Consider the following 21762-nt stretch of genomic DNA (forward strand, 5'->3'; position numbering starts at 1 on the left):
AGGACCTAAGTGTGGAAAGTAACACCAAGTGATGATGTATAAACTACCAGGTTTTATCTGTTTCACAAAGAGCTCATAGTTATCAATGGGAAGAGAAAGTGATGGAAAATATAAAACATTGTGACCTTGACCTTGTAAATAGGACCCAGTATGTGATACATGACATGCCTTCTTTTGATATACAAGTATATTTAGTTATAGAGGGAAAATGAAGTGACTGATGGACTGGAGGAAACCCTTGCTCATCATGAAATGGCAGGGGATACAAGTTTGGTTCGTTGTTTTATGGAACATCAATACATTGAAGGCTTTATCAACCTAAGGCAAGCAGAATAAGGTGCCTTGCAGAAGAACATACCATGATAGTCAACCCAAGCTGGTCAGATATTAAGAATTAAACCCACACACTTTTGGTCAAGAATCCAACACTAGACCACTGTCAGAACCTATGCAGCAGCTAAATGTTAGTGACATTTTCCACGGCTACATGTATTGCATTTGAAATATTTAAACAAGACCAGCATCTTGTAGTTCAGGAATTCTTGTTGAACAAGACTAAGAGATCCATTGACTGACAGATCTTCTCTTGGAGTTTAGTGTTTTAAGTCAAGTTTGAAAATCTTCTCAAAAAATAGCAATTAAAAGGCCTTGGTTGGAAAATTAATCCTATTATTTTGCTGAACTGGAAAATGTTCATATGCAAGATTGAACATGTACTTGGTTGCATATTTTCACTGGAGCAAATATTTCAGTAAGAAACTTTTTTGATAATAATAATAGCATTTGATTCAGAACAAAATTGGCCTTTGTCCCATACATTGAATATAATATTGTGAAGTTTTGTATCAGAAATCATCAGAGATGGATCTGTGGCAAATAAATTGGATGTAATAATAGTAACTAATATAATAATAATATTTTATTTAAAGAGATTAACACAGGTGATGAACTAATCTAACAAAGGAACATTTATATACAGATGCATACCTATACACATATGCATACATGTACATAGCATACATGTACAACAATGTTTACATTCTTTCCTTTCTCTCTCCTGGACACTCATTCATGCATATGAAACCAAATAGTCGATATATATGCAATAAGTGACAAATAGATGGGTGATATATTTAATTATGCACGGAGACAAATGTATGTTTTCACTGTTTTAACTACATCTCTGAGGCCACTGGATATATTGAGTTGGAAAAAGAAAATAGAGTGAGCATTTCTAATCTCAACTGGAATATGATTCCAGAGCAAAGTTCCCAAGTTCTGTTAGAAATGTTTGAATGTTTCCTTTATTGGTTAGAGAATTTTACACCTAGATAGACATGGATCACAGGTGGGAAGTAGCCTATACTGGAATAGTGACTGCAAATAAACAAGAACACTGTTATTAGATTATGTACATTACCTTAGCTTAACTCATCTGGATTCAGCCTTGACTATTTTTAGTTTATCAGCTAAGCTTGCCCTCTTTTCAGTTTGGATTGATATTGGCCCAGATGCTCTTTTTTGAAGATGTGCTAGCTTTGATGTTTTTATCATTGGAATTAGCCCACATTGTATGATAGAAATCAAAACAGGGTTGTATGTAAATGTTATAATACAGTTTCCTGTGCCTTTCTGGGAGAAAATGTATTATCCTGTGGGAAGCCATAAACTTGAATTACCTTTTTTACTGATATATATTATTTGTTCAGCCCATCATAGATTATTATCCACAAACAAAACAATACTGTCATGACATTATTATCTACAAAAACACAGTGCTCTATCATAGATTATCTACAAAAACACCATGTATTCTATCATGACAGACCATTTGCAGATTTATATCCTTCCATATAGATATAGTTCATCACTGTTAAAATTTGTTCTTTTTGCCATGTTGGGATACACAGTACTTTAGTTTTACCAGTATTAACTACCATGCCTGTACATCATTTGTCCAGTTTTTTAGGGCAGCTTGAAAATAAATTTCCAGTTCACACTTTTTGTTTAGGATGTCTGATAATGTTCTGTTGTCTGCATAGAGATCTGTAGAAGAAATTGAGTCCCTTAATAAAATTGGTAGGTCATTACCATGTTTTGACTCTATGGTCTTAAACTAAGTATCAGAAACGAGTGAAAACCAACAAGTTTTGTAAAATTAAACAAATAATTTATTTCCCTAGACTAAAAAGTTAAGATTTAAAAAGAACTTACAATATTGTGAATTAAATCTTAAATAGTCCTATTAGTTTGTCACAAGTCTAAATGTATAGGTTCCAACCAAATTCCAGTGGTATTCCAAATAAGTTCCAATATTTGATGTTTTAATGTACCTGTAGTCTTGTATGTGGTAATGTGCCAAAGGCCTGAAGTTTGATGATGTGCAAATAGTCTTTTGTTATATCACAATCATATAATCCAAAAATGTTCTTGTCTGAATTCACTATAATTCCCAATTAATGTTCCAATACAAGAATATTATTGATGAGAACTTCTGTATTTCCAGTGAATGAATTGAATAAATAAATCAACCCAAATAAAAATCTAAGCACACCAATAAGACTGATTCTGCTTCAAGATGTTAAGGCAAGAATGAGTAATTTCTCAAGTAAACATCATATAAAAAGCTAAGACACAAAAATAGAATCAGGATTAGAGTCAAAAGTTCATTTCTGGAACATTCTAAGTTGTCAACAGGATAAGGTCTATTACTAAAATTATGATAATGAACATGGCAAATATCAGGTGCACCAGGTTTTTCCATGGGGAAATTCAAATGTCCTAGACTCAGATTAACATAAACACATTTATCTCCATTGATAAAGATCTTGATATTTAATCTATACTCAGAAATATTAACTGTATTATGTTGTTTACAAAATTAATGTCCCTAGTTACGTACACAGAGAACTTGACTTTGGACAAGCTCAAGTACAAAATACAAATTTATATAACATAATTATTTGGAAAAGCCAACAAATAATACAAATTAAATATACATAACTAAATAATGTAAACAGTAATAGATCTAGAATTGATTCTTGTGTGACTCCATATCTAATTGCACCCAATTCAGACAGAATATAATTTGTATAAACATGTATGTTGTGTTCTCTCTATTACGTATGAAGTAAATCATTTAGTTGGGCATCACACTGGTAAATTTTCAGCTTGCTCAAAAGGATTTCATGATCCACCATGTAAAAAGCTTTCCTGAAAGCTACAAATGCAGATCCTATTATTCTACCTTGATCAAGTGCTTGAAACCATTTATCAGTTAGGGAGATCAAGGCAATGTCTTAAGCCTGGTTAGTTATGATGTAATAGTGAGTGTTTGGTGAAATATAAAATGGATGAGTCATGGACATGTTTTTCAGTTGATTTTAACAAGTTTGATAGCATTCAAATTGGCCGGTAGTTATCTGCATCTTCCTTAGAACCTGATTTGAATAGACATTACTAATGCATTTTCCATAATTGGGGACAGATGAGGTTACAGTACTTAAATTGATAATGAATGCTATGCTATCTGAAATAGCTGAGGCATGTGTTTTCATGAGTCATGGACCAATCTAATCAAGTCCTCAAGCTTTCCTGGTAAATATCAGGTTTAGTGAGACATCTTTTAATAAAGTTCTTTAAAACTGGTGGGATAGAGAAACATACCTCCCAGAGGATTTTACTGGTGGGATAGAGAAACATACCTCCCAGAGGATTTTACTGGTGGGATAAAGAAACATACCTCCTAGGGTATTTTTACTGGTGGGATAGAGAAACATACCTCCCAGAGGATTTTACTGGTGCAGGACTTTATTAATTCATCATAGTTATATTCTGTCACTTCTTCCTTTCATTTTATGCTAATTTTAATGACAACAAAAAATTATTGAAAACATTTGCAATGTTAGAGTCATCAATGTCAGTGGTGTTATTTACCAGAAGTGAGTGAATTTTATTGGTCTGATTTTTTGTGTGTTCCCCCAAATGAGTTCATCAAAAACTTTCCAAATGGAATTTGAGTTGCTCTTTTCATTTTCAAGCATTGATTGATAATGAGGTTATTTTTAAGCTTGTTCTGGTCATACTTTATATGTTTTCCATGGTTTCCCAAACCTTGAATTGGTCTCAGGTTTTCATGGCATCTTTGATTTCAGTAGTAAGCCAGTTAGGTTGGATTTCATACTTTACCCAATGTACATTTAGTGTTGCATGTTTAGAAAAGTGTATGAATATTAATAATTAAATTACCATGTACTGTATCTCCATTCAGGGCAAGCATCCAAAGGGATATGGATGTTTTTAGAAATATATCAGACAATTTACAAATATATAATAACCTAAATTTCTACAGTATTCTTTATTAAGTAAAATGCTGTTACAGGAATATACTATAACATTTGACATATTTTTGCTTTACAGCTTTACAATCATTTCAGAAATTCATATCAATTTATTATGAAAATATTAAAATTTGGCCATAAATATTTGTTCACTTGACATTTGACTGAAATGCAATTTAACCTTGGTAATACCACCAAGACAACAATATCCAGAATACTCGCTTATAAGATGAGTCCAACTGTAAACTGCACAGACCCAGATCTGCCATTGTCTATGTTGTGTGTTAGGATTAATCAGGAGGACAAACAACATAGGTCCTGATCTGCAGATGCATTATGATATGGCAGATTAGGGTCTTTGTTGTTTGCAGTTTGGTTCAAATGTGAGTAAATATGGTACCTTTCCACTAGACTTATAAGCAAGTACATATGGTTCCTCCCTCTCCTATATTATTATTTCTTCTTCCTACCTCGTTATGTGACTTTATCAAAGCCTAGATAATGTAACTAAATTAATACAATCAAGTCGATTCTTTAACTCATTTATGATCGTTTTGGTCGATTTTTCATTTAAAGATTTTATCCTTAATAAATTGAGTGTGATAAGATATTGTGTTGTATGTTGAGGAGAAAAAGAAAATTGAAGCAAATTTACATCTACAGAAACAATTACTGAACCATTCTACCAAACAATGTACATACAAGAGATAAAACTTAAAGAAAAAAAAAGCGTCCCCGATTGTTGAAATTGTAAATATGGCATAATCATTTGATCTTAAATGAATATATCGTATTTTATATTCTATATAAGTATATTATATTCTCTTTTATATTTTATATTCTATATTTTTTGTATATTCTGAAACCAAGGGTAATGGCGACCAAAGGAAAGGTGTTAAGAGAGATAGAGAGATACACATAATAATTATTATCAATGATAATATCAAACGGTCAATAAGACGGCATGGGAAGTTCATTATCAATCCAAAGTGCTTGCTTTGAACTGTGATAATCATCGCATATTTTGTGATGATCATAGCATATTTTGTGATGATCATAGCATATTTTGTAATGATCATAGCATATTTTGTGCATATCCTGGAACTATGACATATTTTTGCACCTACAATTGGGCAATATTACTTCTTTTCGTAGCTATCATATGACACGTATTTATATACTTACCGTGGGACGTATTTTTTTTAACCTGTCACGGGAATATATTACTTATTTTTGTACCTATCATGGGAGTATAGTACCTATTTTGTACCGATCATGGGACTGTAGTACGAATTTTTGTACCTGCCATGGGATTATTGTACTTTTGTTGTATCTCTCACTGACACGGAACTCTGGTACGTTTTTTGTACCATCATGGGACTATAGTACGAATTTTTGTACTTATCATGGTACTATAATAAATATTTGTATTGTATGTAGTGTACCTCAACTTTAGGTGGAATTAAATAATATTCATTGCTTAAAACTTTCCAATATAATCCAGAATGGCAATTAGTTATCTTTATTTTTTTAAGACAAAGTTTTTTAAAAAAATCCAATGTCTATATCCAAGCTGTATTTTTTTTTCCAGTAACATTAACGAACTTTGATGGTAATCGACTCAAAATGCCATGACATTGATCTGTAAATCTTCCTTAGAAATAGTGGATTCGAGACGATTGACAAAAGCGATAAATTTCGACTTAATGGAGAAAACAAATTCTCATCAAACGTACGTCAGTCCAAGGCAGCTCTTTTCTAAAATATTATCACCAACAATTAAAGACATAATTCTTCTTTTGTCTCCTCAGTTTTTTGAAAATTTGCACTGTGTGTGAAAAATACATCTGCATGGTATTGCTGCGTAGATGCAAGTGAAGTATAACATAACGACGGAGGATGACGTATAAATGCAAGTGACGTATAACGTAATGACGGAGGAGGATGACGTATATATTCAACGTCATGTTTTACAGGGGTTGCTTGACTGATCGCAAATTTTAGGATCTAGTTCAGGCTCTTATTCTCTTTGTGGTTTCTATTTCAACTTAATGCAATATATTTATTTTCCGAGTGGGTCTATCTACCATAAGAATACATTAATTCCATCATAATTCCAAGACAAAAGATGACTGAAAAATGATTTTCATGATACAGCAATTGTCAAAACCAATGTTGCTACAAATAAAACGAAATTAATAGTGATGGTGATTTACTGGGTTTTCCAAGAGAAATCATTTCGATAATTCACTAGAGTGGAATACCAGTAACATTTTTTCACTGACCCATAGTTCGATATCGATAACACTATGAGTAAGAAATCTGAGCTAATTTTAGAACCCCCTTGATAAATATGTCCGCCTCACAAGCAGACGAACCAAGTTCAAATTTCACAATGTCCATAAAAGAATTTTCCTTAATTATTTTGGGGTGGTGTATTACTTTGAATTATTAAGGAAACTTGTTAGTACATATATTTTTTATGCAAATAGTTCGCCTTCTTTGGTCCCATCTTACGCCCATTTCTCACCTGTGACTCCAAGCAGGTTTATGCATGCGACAGAGGACACAACCCCAGCACACCGCTTCCACAGGCGGGTTAAATCAGGTGAGAATAGCCGGTGGGTATTAAACCCTCGGTGAGTTAGGGACTTGCATGCTAAGACGGTTACGGCAGACTCAACGGATGAGATCACCAGGAAGATTCACCGGTTGGAAAGGCTACTCTGCAAAGTTTTGTGGAGAGCGCGTGACACGACTAGGCATCGTTGTTATCTACTTCAGCCAAGGGGATCTCCAGGCGTGGCTCTTTATCGTACCATTGGACACAGGATTCTGAGGCCAAGAGAGTGGAGCTGCCCCCGTGCAATGACTTTTCCTCTGTAAAATCGTTCCAGGTACAAATTTTCTTTGCAATCTTTCTTTGTTTCTTTCCTTCCTCAAGCCCTGCGGAGATGATGCGTGATAAAACGATTGGTGTAGATGACCACTGGGAGTCGTAGTCACAATCCTGCACGCAGGCAATTGCTGGACCGGTAGTCGCTCTTCTTCGTACTCAGGGCAGCGATTGAGTTCGGCAGTATCTAGGGTGACTGGGCATGCTCTTTAGAATATTACTGCCTACTCTTACAGGAGGAAGGGGGCTAGTAAAGGTGTAACTGCTTTGCTTACAGTATCTGGCCAGCTTACCACGGTAGGTGTATTATCCCAGAATTGCTAAAATGACTACAACACCGCAAGACCGGAGAGAAGTGCAGACCTCATCTCAAAGGACCTGGCTTGCTATCGCTGCTGACATTGATGCAATAAATGAAACAAGGCTCGCAGGTGAGGGCATCCTGAAGAAAGATGGAGAAGATCGGCTTTTTCTGAAAGGGAAAAAGCTGCAACCGAGGTAAGATGGTACAGATGAGAACTTGCCATAAGAACTAGTCTGATATCCCCACCATTCCATTTGGCCATAATAAGTGCATATGATCCTACACTCTTCAGACCGGAGGAAGCAAAGGAACGGTTCTATGAGGACTTAGACCAGATTATTAAGTCTACCCCCATCAGTGACAAACTGATTATCCTTGGCGACTTCAGCGCCCGAGTTAGGAAAGCTAACAGCGACTGGAAGGGAGTTCTTGGCCTAAAAGAGGTGGAAAAGCTAAACAGCAATGGTTTGCTTCTCCTAAGCGATTGTGATGAGCACATGCTGTGGATCACCAGCACTGTATTCCTGCAAACTGACAATTATAAAATAACCGGATTGCATCCAAGGTCCAAACAGTGGCATCTGGTAGACTACATCATTGTCAGAAGGCCTGCAGGACATAAGAATCACGCGCGTTATGGAAAGTGCTGGTCAGATCAATTCTCTGCGTAAGCGTTCGACGAATGTAAGAGCACCATTTAACATAGCGAGACTGAAACATGAGTACCATCAAAACCGATTCCAGAAAGCACTCGACAAGAATGCCATGGCCAAAGCACCAATGGCTTATGCCAGCTCTTCAAAGTGGTGATGATTTAACAACATCGTCACAGACACAGCAAAGGCCATTCTGGAACCGAAGACATGCGTGCATCAGGACTGGTGTGATGAAAACAACGAGCATATTACTTAGTTCATCGAGGATAAGAACAAAGCATATTTGGAATCTCAAAACGACCCGATTTCTACCTTCAATGCAGACAAGTTCAAACGCCTCAGTGGACAGGCTTAGAATAATGAAAGAAGAGTATACGAAAGCTCAGGAAGGACAGCATTACATCGATACTCACAACGCTAAACAGTTATTCAATTCATTGAAAACTGACTACTGCCTTTCAAGAACATAATTCACCCGTTTGATCTAATAATATAGATCGATATTGATCAAAGACCAAGAATAGCTGCGAAATCGCATGGTTGAGCTCTTCAGAGGACTGGTAAACATGCCATCCTCTGTCAATCCCGCTACGCTCGAACAGCTCCTTCAACAGGCAGTCTGGGAGAAAATCAATCTATCACTTCTGCTGAAAAATCAAGAAGGTCACCCACCTTTGAACTCTGACAGGACTCCAAGAAGGATGGAATGCCAGTGCATGTTTATACATCAGCAGGACTCGGTGCAATCGAAGTTTTCAGTGATATACTCCAAGGCAACTGTGAACAATAAACGGTGCCAGAAGACTGTCGTGGTGCTTTTATCGTTTCCCTGTTTAAGAACAAACGTAGTAAAGCTGATTATGTCAACTACAGGTGCATCCTCCTCCTGTCCAACTCTGGCAAGATCCTTGTCCGACTCATCTTGAACCAACTGTGTTAGAAGCTAACGTACCTGAAACCCAGTGCAGCTTCCCTCCAAGACACATTACGGTGACATGATCTTCACTGTTAGGCAGGTCGATGAGAAATGCATTGAGCAAAACTTGGACCTATACTCCGTCTTCATCAACCTCTCATAGGTCTTCGATACGGTCAACAAAGAGACCCTCTGGTCTGTACTAGCGAGGTATGGCTGCCCACACAAATTCGTCCATATCATTCCCATATTCCATGATGTCATGAAGGGACAGGTCCTCTCAAACGGCTACCAATCTAAACCCTTCGGGATCTCCATCGGGGTAAAACAGGTCTGTGTCCTAGAGCCGGTCCTCTTCAACTTATTTATCTGCACCCTCAACCACGCCATACAGGATCTCCAAGAGGGAGCGTATATCAGATACCGACTCGACGGTTCATCCTTCGACATGCGACGACTCACTGCTCTGTTTGCTGATGACTGTACCCTCATGGCACACAAGACATGTGACTTGCAGACAATGCTCAGTAACTTTCCCGAAGCCTCCAAGCTTTGGTCTCACAATTAGCCTTGACAAGACTGAAAAGTCTTTTGTAGCCAACCCCAAACACCAGAGCACCACAGCCAGTCATTACTCATGACGCCACTCAAATGAAAATTTTGAACAGCTTCAAATACCTAGGCAATGTCATCTCCAGTGATGGTTCGCTTGATAAGGAGATCTCTGCAAGGATCAGTAAAGTATATCAGTCACTCGGGAGGTTTCGCATTATATTATTCGACCATCACAATGTTAGCATATCCACCAAAATTAAGTTGTATAATGCCGAAGTCCTCACTTCCTGCTATACGGCCGTGAGACTTGGACTGTATATTGCAGACACATCAAGCAGCTCGAGAAATTCCATATGCGGGCTCTCCACTCTATCCTTGGGATCTGATGGCAGGATAAGGTTACAACCTCGAATTCGTGGACAAAGCCAAGACAACATCCATCGAGACATTGCGTTTCAAGGCCAAATTTCACTGGTCAGACCATGTCATCTGAATGATGTCACCCGCTTGCCGAAACAGATACTCTTTGGGGAACATGACCGACGAAGCCAAGGCCGAGCACGTAAGCGTTACAAAGACACCCTAAAGTGGTACGGTCTCAAACCATCGCTTAAAAGTACGGCACAGGACCGAACCCGCTTATGTGCCTTCATCCGCAAGGAGTCAACTGGACTTGAAAATGAACACTGGAATCACATGGAGGCAGCCTGGGAGCATCGTCACAGGTTATCGTTTGTCCCTGTACCTTCAAAGGATTTCCAATGTTTCCATCTGCCATCGACTAAGCATGTACCCACATAATTGCACAGAAACCATCCTCTTCGGATTTGAAGGACTACCATTATATTATTATTACCCAAGGAAGTTATACACAGGCATTATTGACTTTTATATATATATGGTAATCCGTCCGAATATGCAGTGAAAACAAGATTCGGTTGTTTGCTGTTTTTTTTTTTAATGAAGAGAGAGATACGGTTTGGAAAGATAAATTATTATGTGTAACCTTTATATCTGTATACGATCGAACTAAACTAGATATTTCAAGGTCACCTGTTTTATATACCCTTGCTGATATTTCATTAAACAAAAACAAACTGAAAAATTGTGATATCAGTAAAACAGCATAGTCACCAGCTACGGGCTTTGCTCTATTGTCATCCGTTGCTGTCTGTAAAGAGTTTTCCTCGTTTTTCATGAGTACGCACACCCCAAAACACGGCACAAACATAATGCAACAATCTCCGACAGGGAACGAAAGTTTTACCGATCAAAAAATTTGCTAAGAAGAGAAACTGTGATTGGCTCATACAAACAGCTTGAACGGTCGTGTAGGCCCACAATGACGATTAAGACATATGCTGATTGGTCAAGCAAGTTTTATACATATTCATGAGAAATTATGAAATTTCTGCACAGGACGCCACGGGTGATCAATGATCATTGAGAATTCTCGCCCATAGCTTGAGACAATTTCTCTAAAATATATTATTTACCTTTAAGTACTTAATGTTTCTCTTGTCTATTTTTGATGTACTTTATATTTCTAGATTTTCCATGCGCAACTCCTTCTATTTACAGTTATAGAAATTCGTTTCAATAGGCGACATAAAGCCTGTATTGTGCTGACTTGCTGCTCTGTAAAGGTGAAATAAAGAGCGGAGACTGCTTTAACATTGCTCCGTGTTGAATGCGCTTCTTATGACAAGTTCTGAAGCCATATTTAATGAACTACATAGTAGATTATTACAAATGGAATAAGTACAATTTAATATTTCTTTGACTAATCGAACGCTTGGTCGTTCATTCGATTGATTGCTTATTTATCTATTTATCACTGTCTTATTAGCTATATATATATATATATATATATATATATATATATATATATATATATATATATATATATATATATATATATATATATATATATATATATGTGTGTGTGTGTGTGTGTGTGTGTGTGTGTGTGTGTGTGTGTGTGTGTGTGTGTGTGTGTATGTGTGTGTGTAATTTCTCTTTATACTCACCGTCGAGGAGGCTTAATTTTGGATAAACGTGAAGTCCTTGCCCACATCATTTCTCTTAGTGTACATCTGGAAAAAAAATAACAGTCAAGAAATATTGAGAATAACAAAAATTACTTCTTAATTACAAAATGGATGACGTATAATTTGCATCGTAATTCTGTATCTAAATTATATTCAAAATATATTGAAAAATATTTCAACATTTATTGCCAATTATCCATAATGCAATGTAAAGGTGACATAAAAAAGCATGGACTACATGACAGTATCTAAATGCTAACTAAACTTGTTTAAGTCCCACTCGTGCGCAAAATAACTTTCGCAATTACTCACGAATAAATCTGATTAAACTGCATACACACAGGTCTGCTTCTAAGAAGTCTGAAACGGGAATCAGCAGAACAAATAATATAGAACCTAACATACCGGCGCATGATGCGACGGCCAATCAGTGTCTATGTCGTTAGCATACGAACCTGATTTATACGTGCAAATACATGGTAAATCTGACACATTTTATACCTAGGATTCAACGAGTAGGTTAGATGCATTTTCATAGCTTGATTTCCATTAATACATTTCAATAAAAGATGCTACCTGGCAGTTGTCGATGCTACTGCGCTGTGCCCTTTAGGACCTCAACCTTTTCGTCCTTGACCTCTGGCTGAGGATAGTTCAGCAGTGTCAAATCAGGTTTGAACCGCAGCAAATGCACAACTCAATCAGGGATGTATTTATCATGAAATGAGATAGAATTCCTTATATTATAGACAATGTAAAATCTTTTTTTATCATTCTAAAGTATGTTGTCTTCTTTTTCATTTAGAGATGTTGTCATTAAATAGATGTCTTAATAAAACAATGTTCGAGTCTTTAATTATTTAGAATCTGTTTATGGCATCTTGCCGCGTTCGCACGCAGCTTGCTGTCGAGTTTCATTGCTTTTCGCTGTCAGATGTTGTTGTTTCTCTTCAATTCTGGTTAAAAAAAACCTAGATATTTAAAGACAAATGTCACTCTAAAACTGCTGAACACAAAATGCTAGAATAACTAGAACACGGTTTTCACACATCATTATATTAGCATGACAACCAAGTGATGCCTGTCAAGTCAATCATGCTTCATCACCCATTTTTTATCTACCGGTCGGATGAAATTTGGGCTATTAAGTTCCTTTTAACCAAGAACCTGTCTGACATCTTAAATTACTTAAAATCGCGTTAAAATCATACCTTGATGTAGGTCAACATCTCTATGTCTTTTGCAACAATTTCCTGATACGCAGTCGGATAAGTGTCACTGAGAAGAAACCAAAATGCCTCCAATACTACTGTCACGTAAACTGTTAATAAATAGTTATTCTCTCGATTTTACTACGCACTGAATGAACTAGGAGGCTGATTTAGGAAAATTCGAAGCTTGTCTGTAATATTTTGGAGAGAAATAAACTAAATTCAGCTCATAAATGACCAATATAAGCTTTGTTCAACGTTTAAAGTCTGATTTTGAATTCACTCATAAATAGTTGCAGAGTGTGTCCAATAATCAACTCAAGCCGATTGTCTTGGTCAGTAATCAGTAAAAGAAGTCAAGCTGCGAAATTACGGCATAGATCTCACATTACGGCAAAGATTTCACATACAAATTATGAAAATAAAAATTCTTTTCAAAATATTTATATTTTCTAAAGTAAAATTACAAGCTTTGCACACGTGTGGGTAGTATAGCATTCAAATGTAATAGGATAAACTCTAATAAGAACGTGATAAGTAATTAAAAAAGTACATAAAATGCATCCCACATAACCAAGGCATTAGTTTGGCAGAAGAGAATCCAGATGTGAAACAATATTTCTTACAAGAACATGAAAAAGTATACGATAAGCCCTATGTCTTTTCTATGACAATACCTGTGTAGATAACAACCTTTGACATAGCAGAAAAGTATGTCATATGATCTGTTGGGATAGCCGTTAAGTAGTTTGTATGACTCACAAACGACACATACAAACATGATTGCCGAGTGAGTGATGAGAATAAATGAGAAACTGGACTACTGGCTTGTTTACCACCGGCACAAGGGCTCGTATCGTTGGCTTACAATTTAGCAGTCATACATGTAATAACTACAAGGGATGACATTTCTCTCCTTGCAAGCGCGACCTATTTAAGAATAAATTTCAAGCTAAGCTTTGCAAAGAGAAATACAGTTAGTACCCATATTTAGCTCGGACATTCGACCGTGTATCCCTATCCATCCAAAGTTTGATTTAATATCATACCTTTAAGGAATGCCAGACCATTTTCCCACGCTACCGCTCCACGTGGCCCTGATCGCGCCCGCTTAATGAGCAATTTAAACCCCGCTGAACGGAATACTGTCCTCTCATTGGTTAAAATAAGATGACGTCCTGCATTTATTTATAATTTAATATCAGTTGGCCAATGAGAAGGCAGTATTCCATTCAGCGCGTTGTTCTTGCATATTAAGCGGGCGCGATCACGGCCATGTCGGGCCCCTGTGATTACTGGTAAGGCACAAGTCTTCCACAACCGATTTCGGATTTCGACAAGAATCCTGCTCAACAGTGTGCCGTCAAAAAAGAGACTCACTCTACAAAGACACACTCAAACACACCGATATAGACACATATCTGCGTGGCATTTTGAGTTGTCTTCATAGAACAAATTACTGATAGTTGATGGAAATATTAAGTTTGGAATTATTTACAAGAGTATATGAAAAAGTTGCTAATTTTGTAAGCCAGACGGAATGCAATGTAAGATACAACATGAGCGTAGAAAATATTATTTTTATGTTGCTTAAAGATTCTTACTTAGTCTTTTTAGAGAGAAAAGAAGCATAGTCGACATATTGCAGATTAAACTTCTTCCAAGCATTGAAAGAAGGTGTCTACCTTTGAACAGGCAAACACCAAGACATAAAGACCAGAGAGCTGAAAAAAGGAGGACAAAGAAAAGAAGGTAAGGGCTGCGTAGGGAAATTTCAAAGATAGAATAAGGTGATTGAGATTGTCTAAAGAAAACTGAAGTCAAATATAGACTAGACTTCTATTTGTAAAGCGCCTACTTCCTGGCTTCCAAAAGGTAAACAGACATTTGTAATTCTTTTTAGAGGAATAAAAATCATATGAGTTAGGCCACCTAAAGAAGCACACATCCACATATCACGTGTCGACCGGAAAGGGGTTTTGCTTTTTCGTGCGATCAAGATTTTCAACAATAAAACTCTCAGCTAAAAATGGTTAAAAACAAATAAATTTGAGCAATGCTGTAAAGGACTGAAAATCGGTTGAGTTAATTTAAAGATTAATATGAATTAATACCACCTAATTTCATTTCTCTACCTCAAAATGGATATTTATTATTCAGATTTACAGTTTTGGACGAAAGTTCAAAATGTTCACAACTTATGAACTTGCTGTAATGGCACTATAATCTAAATAGTTCATCTACTTTTGTACACAAATATGCAAGCTAATTTTATGGGACGGGCCCAAGAACAAATGACAACATCAAATGAAGATACATCGGCCCCTTCTGGAAGCAGTGGAGTCACAAAACCGATTGCAAATAAATATGCCAGGCCATGATTCTTTCACGAGGGCATTTATGAAGATGAATTCACGCCATAACGTCACATTAAACTTGGGAATAAGTGATATATTTAAACCAAAATTGTAGTACCTGAGTAACTGATGTTTAAATAACGGGAAGAGACGCAGTATGATGTCGACCAAGTTGAAGGCTCATAAAAGTAATGCAAAGAAGTGGACTGAAAAGCATAGCACATACCGTATAGAGAAAATGAAGAAGAAAAAAAAAAGAATTGTATGAGATAATAGAATAACAATAAATGTTTAAATACAATGTGATCTGAAAAAGTACATGGATGAGATATGGTTAATTCGAGAAAGGTAACATCATATATTTTTAATGAAATTTAGTCGTTCGGAACTTTTGATAGATCTATTTTCATGGCAAATAATCTTTCACGGGTTTCAGGTATCCCTACCAGTTTGCACAAATTGCCGAGAGTAGCGTGGAAGATGTACGAGAGGAGAAAACGTTAAACAGGGCGGGAGTCAAGGGCAGATACCAGTCCAAACTTTACTAATGTAGTAAATGGGAAAGCCTAGAAAATACGTACCGAGAGCAAATTTCCCCTTACTGCTCCCATCTGGATTAGATCTCGACACTTTTGAATAGCAGTTATACATTCTTTCTCAGCCCTTTCTTTTACTTTTATTTGGTTGCTTCATTTCCATTTCGGTAGTCAGTGAATAAAGTTGTTCTATGACTCTGTCCGCCTCTGCAATAAAATGTATAATAATAAAAACACTAATCTCGGAAAACAGTACATTATACAATCAAACCTATCTTCTACAGCCACCTGTGAGAGGTTGAAAAATATGTCCTCTTTATACGGGTGACTTTTATGTAGTTTTTGTTTCGTTTCTCAAAATACGACACTTTGATTAAATGGAACTCTGGGTAAAAAAATGACCGTTTTAGCCATGTGAGCGTCCAAACAGAGCTAACCTTTACGGCAGGGTTGCTTCTCCCACAAGCACCAAATTTACAATTTGTTTTTCTCTCGATAGAGTCGACCCTTCTGTGTAATTTGTATATCTTCCCTCAAATTGTATTATTATTTTCCTTAATATTTATAATATTGAGCCAGTCATTAATACTTTTTTTAATGTTACTTTTTTACAAACATATTTCTTGATGTATGTACATGTTGGAAGGTGTCGTGCCCTATTTGATACCCATATTCTTTGCATGCAATTTGAAGACAACATTCTTTGTATGCAATTTGAAGACAACATTCTTTGTATGCAATTTGAAGACAACATTCTTTTTATTCAATATGTTGTTGTTGTTGTTGTAGGGCTTAACGCCATTTTTCAGCACGCGATTGGCTATACATGGCGGCCAGTATTAATGGTGGAGGAAGAACCCGGGAAAACCCCGGAAAGAACCACCGACCCACGAGAAGCTACTGGCAGGCTTTCTCACATACCCACATTAGCCGTTATTCAATATGAAGACAACATATTGTTTATTTAATGTGAATACAACATTCTTCATGCCTCTCCACATTCCCAGTGCTCTTTAGACTTCATGTGATTAGTGGAGACCAATCTGTAAAACGGTGATATTAGCCAAACATATGACAAGAATAATTGCTGAATCTTGATCTTAAAAATTAACATATCGACTTGCAGTCGTCTCGTGTGCATTAATAAAAATGCACGTATGAATTAATAAGACATGGTTATATTCCCGTCCCAAATTCACCAAACGGCATCTAAATATAGCGATTAAATACAAAACAATAAATTTTTCATCAATCCAATAAATGGCTTCTTTATAGATCTGACTGAGATTTTAGTCAGAATTATTGAAAGATTAGCATGATGCTGGACATTGGTAAGTAAATAATAACTAAGGTATGAAACCAGTCTCTACGATTTCCAACCAATATATCACTTCACTTGCATTCATGACAAATTTTCTGGCATATATTGCGTTTTACACGTTTATTCATTACATTTCATATATTATTTCATTTCGAAAAAAGAAACATTGTAGACACACTAATAAATCACAGTGTAATAGGAATGGCATCTCTACGTACCCTCTCGTGTTATCAGCCGCCTCCTTGTCAATTTTTACTTATTTGTGAAAAGATTCTGTCCCTCTCGATAGTGACTGACGCGGTGACTGACAATTTTCTTCGTTTTCTCAAACCACGAATATCAAAAACAAAAAAATAATTGTGGAACACAAGTGTAATTATTACAATGAGCTTTGTTATTTGTGTTACATGTTCAATACGATTTGCATATCAAATTGGTTATTCAAAAATACAACAAAATATCCACTAACTGCATCCCTAAACATCCTAAATTTTTCGATAGACAAACTGATGGAATGTCCCTCTTTGCCTGTGTTTTACTGGTGGGATCAAGTTCCTGTCAACAATATATTTGTTTGATACTAAAATGTACTGCTGCATTTTTCATGTAACTTTCCCATGAATGTAAATATGATTTCATAAAAGATTAATCCCGCACGTGTTCTTTCGAAATACAACATGCATTTTTAAACTGACAGAAGGACGGACGAGCGAATATATACGCGTACATACATGCATACATACATACATACATACATACATACATACATACATACATACATACATACATACATGCATGCATGCATACATACGTACATAAAGATAGACAGACAGACATACAGAGACTCGGAAGTCCACGTTTCACTGGACAGACTGTCCACGTACATCTGGACATAATTGGTCCTCTCTGAGGCTTTCTGGCTGAACTTGGCCTCACTTGTTACCTTCGTTTTAGGCAAATCATCCAGACAGATTAGTCTCGACGATTTAGAAACGAAACACCTGTCATTCAAATTTGTACTCGCTTTCTACATTAAAGTTTCCAGGAGCTATTACATTGAAACGTTTCTTGTTTGGGTATCTGTGACTGGTGTTAATTACATGTAACTGTACTCCAATCATTTTTACCTCCACCTTTGAATTCGACATGTCTTTCCGCCAAGGCTTTTATTTACATTAATTAAGCATACTATGAAAATTAAGTTAAGTAATAGATATCAATTAATTTTATTTCAGATTTTCTCGAAACAATTTTTATTCTAATCTGTATTCGTCTTTCATTCCCCGTTTGTGATACGTTATAACTATTTATAAAACTTGTCTACGCATGAGATCTCTGAGAGGACTTGAAGAAGAAGAAAATAAAGGTACCAAAAGAAACATTGTTAAATATTAAGACTTGATTGAAAAGCGGCAAATAAGCTCTGAGTCCAAAGAGAGCGTGGCGCGAGTTTTGTCAACATTGTTGTTTGGTTTTTGTTTTCATTTTGTTTTGATTTAAGTCAATTTCTTTTATCCGTACATTTTTACTGGATAAAATTTAAAGCTTGGAAAAGAAATTAAAAAAGTAAAAATGCCGACATTATGAGAAATTATGACAACACGATTTATTAGCAAGTGAAATGCAGAAAAAAATTAAATCTGATAATAAATCCTGATTTTTAATTTACAAAGCTAGAAGTTATGGATTATACTTTTTAATTGACTTGAAAGAATATACCACTCACATTAATTCCGAAGTAAGATTTTGTTTTATTTAAACAATAAAAATATCTAATCTCGGTTTAAATATGTGGGTAATAATAGTATATTCCCTCTTAACACATTGTGTGTACGCTGTCAGTAAAAGTCACAAACGCACTGGAATATTTAGTGGGCAAAACATATTTCACCACTCTCACACCATCGTGTAATCTTTTAAAAACAGGCAGAATAAATGATTTGAACCAAAACCTAGCAGAATAAATTATTTGAAAAAAAGGCAACAACCACAACATTCATGGGATCAGCTCAAGTAGAGATCGAACCCCAGTGACCTGTGCACGCAAGCCAGACTATCGACAGGAGGATTAATATCCGAGAGAATTAGTTATGTTGCAGTAAATGATGGCCAATCAGAAATTACAAGGGAAAATTCACACGGGTCATACACTTTAGATTGATGATTAAATATTGTCCCGTGTATATCTTTTTTTTAAAACTTCCACAGAAAGGAACTCTCTCTCTCTCTCTCTCTCTCTCTCTCTCTCTCTCTCTTCACTCTCTCTCTCTCTCTCGTTTTTAATTATGTTGAAAGAGTAAATATGGCATTATTATTTGGTCTTAAATATATATTTTGAAACCAAGAGCAAATAAAAATGTTAAAAGATGCTGCACTAAAAAATATCTAAGATAATATAAAAGTCAATAAGACGGCTTGAAAGTCTAACTATCAAGCCGATGTATTTGCGTTCAATTGTGATGATCGAGGCCTGAAGGTACTTATTTTCGTACCTATAATATGATACGTATTTTAGTATGTACCCATGACTATTTATGTACTTACCATAGGTCTATAGTACGTATTTTAGCTTTATATGGTGCACATGAACCTCAGAGGGAGTCTAACGATATCGAAACTTAAAAATCCTTACAAAATTGCAATTATTCATCCTTTTTTCTAAATATAAAAGTTTAAATTTTTCTCAAAATGACATGTCATTTATGTGTAAAGCCGCTTTTGGAATTAGCAGAGTCAGGAACATTGACAAAAGCGATAAATTTTGAAATATTTAAACAAAATTTCTTATCAAACTTACTCTTATATAAAGCACCATCCCCAGCAATGAAAGACATAATTCTTCTTTTGTCTATTAAGTTTTATGAAAAGCTGCATTGTGTGTGAAAACACGACTGATAGGTATTGCTGCGTAAATGTAAGTGACGTATAGCCTAACGACGGAGGATGACGTATATATTTGACGTCATCTGTTACATGGGTTACTTGACTGGTCGCTGCTTGTAAAATCTAGTTCAAACTTTTTTTTTTAGACTGGTCCCCTGTCGTACATATAATCACGAAAGGGATGATGCTTGAACCATAAAATTTATCAGAGAATATTATAAGTGAAACTTTAGCTCTAATCTTCCATCGTTTCGTGTGTTAACTTTTTTACAGGTGGGTGGTGTTAAAAAACGACCTGCAGTTCTGGAACAATCAATACAAGAATTTGCGTTCATGATGAGGAAAAAAAAATCGCTTTTGCTGCATCTATTTAATGACACAAGCTTGTTCACTCTTTGAAAGTACTACATTTCAGTTATCCTGTAATGCAACACACACTATATTTAACTTAACAAAAATTTATTTTGATTTATGCATCAACCACCACCCCAAAACAGTCTGTAAACACTGAACACAGACGAGTTTTACAAAGGGACTTGTATAATACTTACAATCATGTTGACAAAACTAGATGATGTACGCACTTTATACATGCATATAATCGATAACGATACAAAGTTGCCTGGATACAGTTTATTTACAAAATGTTTTGAAAATTAAAATGTTGGAAGATAATGCCCATGCCAGGACTAATTGGTGTACTATATATTGGACCATATTCTTAAGTCACCATGAAATCCAATTCGCAAGAGACTGAAAAAGAAATAATTTGTGGATTGCCTCTGGCCGGAAGCATTTGTTTAAAGTTACTTACTTTAAGTTTCTGTATAACTGTGCGGATTGTTAGAGATGTGAAAACAAAAATGTATAATAATACTAGCAATTGAGGAAAGTTTGTCACAATGACTTATTCTGGACATTGAGGTGTGCTTCTCTAGAGACATCCTCTCATCAAGTTTCCTCAACATGCAAACTTCATTGATCTAGAATGAACAGATCAAGCAGTGCACGTTATTAAAAGTAATTTGTATGAATTATCGTAATGAAGGCTTCAGTATATCAAAACTCAATAGATAAAAAAGAAATGAAAAATTAAGCTAAAAACCGTGAATATTTAATTCATCGCAAATTTGGATAAGTAGGTCCAAGCTAGTCCGATAAATCAACTCTTCAAATCTGTGCTGATATTGATGGACGATATGTTGGCATGATGTCACCTGTTCATAAAAAAAATGTGCAATTTTTGCTGCATGCAAATCTGTCCGGAACAGGCCCACGTACACTTTAGACACATACCGGTAATTAGTAACTGCCATATCTAGCGCGAAAATCAAAATGGCCAATTGACAGATGGTTGTGCTATTATACGTGGATTTGCAATTCACCAAACATAATATTTGCTCCGAAAATATAATGTACATGTCACCAATAGAATCCTTCATCCGACGTTAGTTCCACAGCCATGAGAAATACCGCTAAGTGTATAAAATGAACACCGATGTGTGCAGCCTAATTTGGCTGCAGATATTTGCAGTTTTAATGAATAGATGATATCAGCACCTCACCCGAAAATCAACATCATCATGGACGAGGGGCTGATATATCGGCCAATCGATTAACTTACATGTATATATGTCTCAGATTGCAAGCAGAAACTGTGCTTTTTCAACAAGGTGAAACTAACACCAACATATAGACAAGCATAAGGCATATGAAATGTAGACCCTAGTGATAGT

At 35.9% G+C, this 21762-nt stretch overlaps 1 long non-coding RNA gene across 1 annotated transcript; it reads right to left on the minus strand.

The window, feature by feature from the left end:
• Positions 1-1047: 1047 nt before the first annotated feature.
• Positions 1048-15859, minus strand: LOC149797192 (uncharacterized). The gene is made up of 3 exons (XR_016421783.1): positions 12295-15859; positions 11698-11763; positions 1048-2046 (listed from the first exon to the last, which is right to left on the minus strand). It is a non-coding gene; the product is annotated as an uncharacterized LOC149797192 (long non-coding RNA).
• Positions 15860-21762: the final 5903 nt, after the last annotated feature.

This window comes from Sinohyriopsis cumingii, chromosome 6 (assembly GCF_028554795.1).
Source record: "Sinohyriopsis cumingii isolate HCF-2022 chromosome 6, ASM2855479v2, whole genome shotgun sequence".
Classification (NCBI taxonomy): domain Eukaryota; kingdom Metazoa; phylum Mollusca; class Bivalvia; order Unionida; family Unionidae; genus Sinohyriopsis; species Sinohyriopsis cumingii.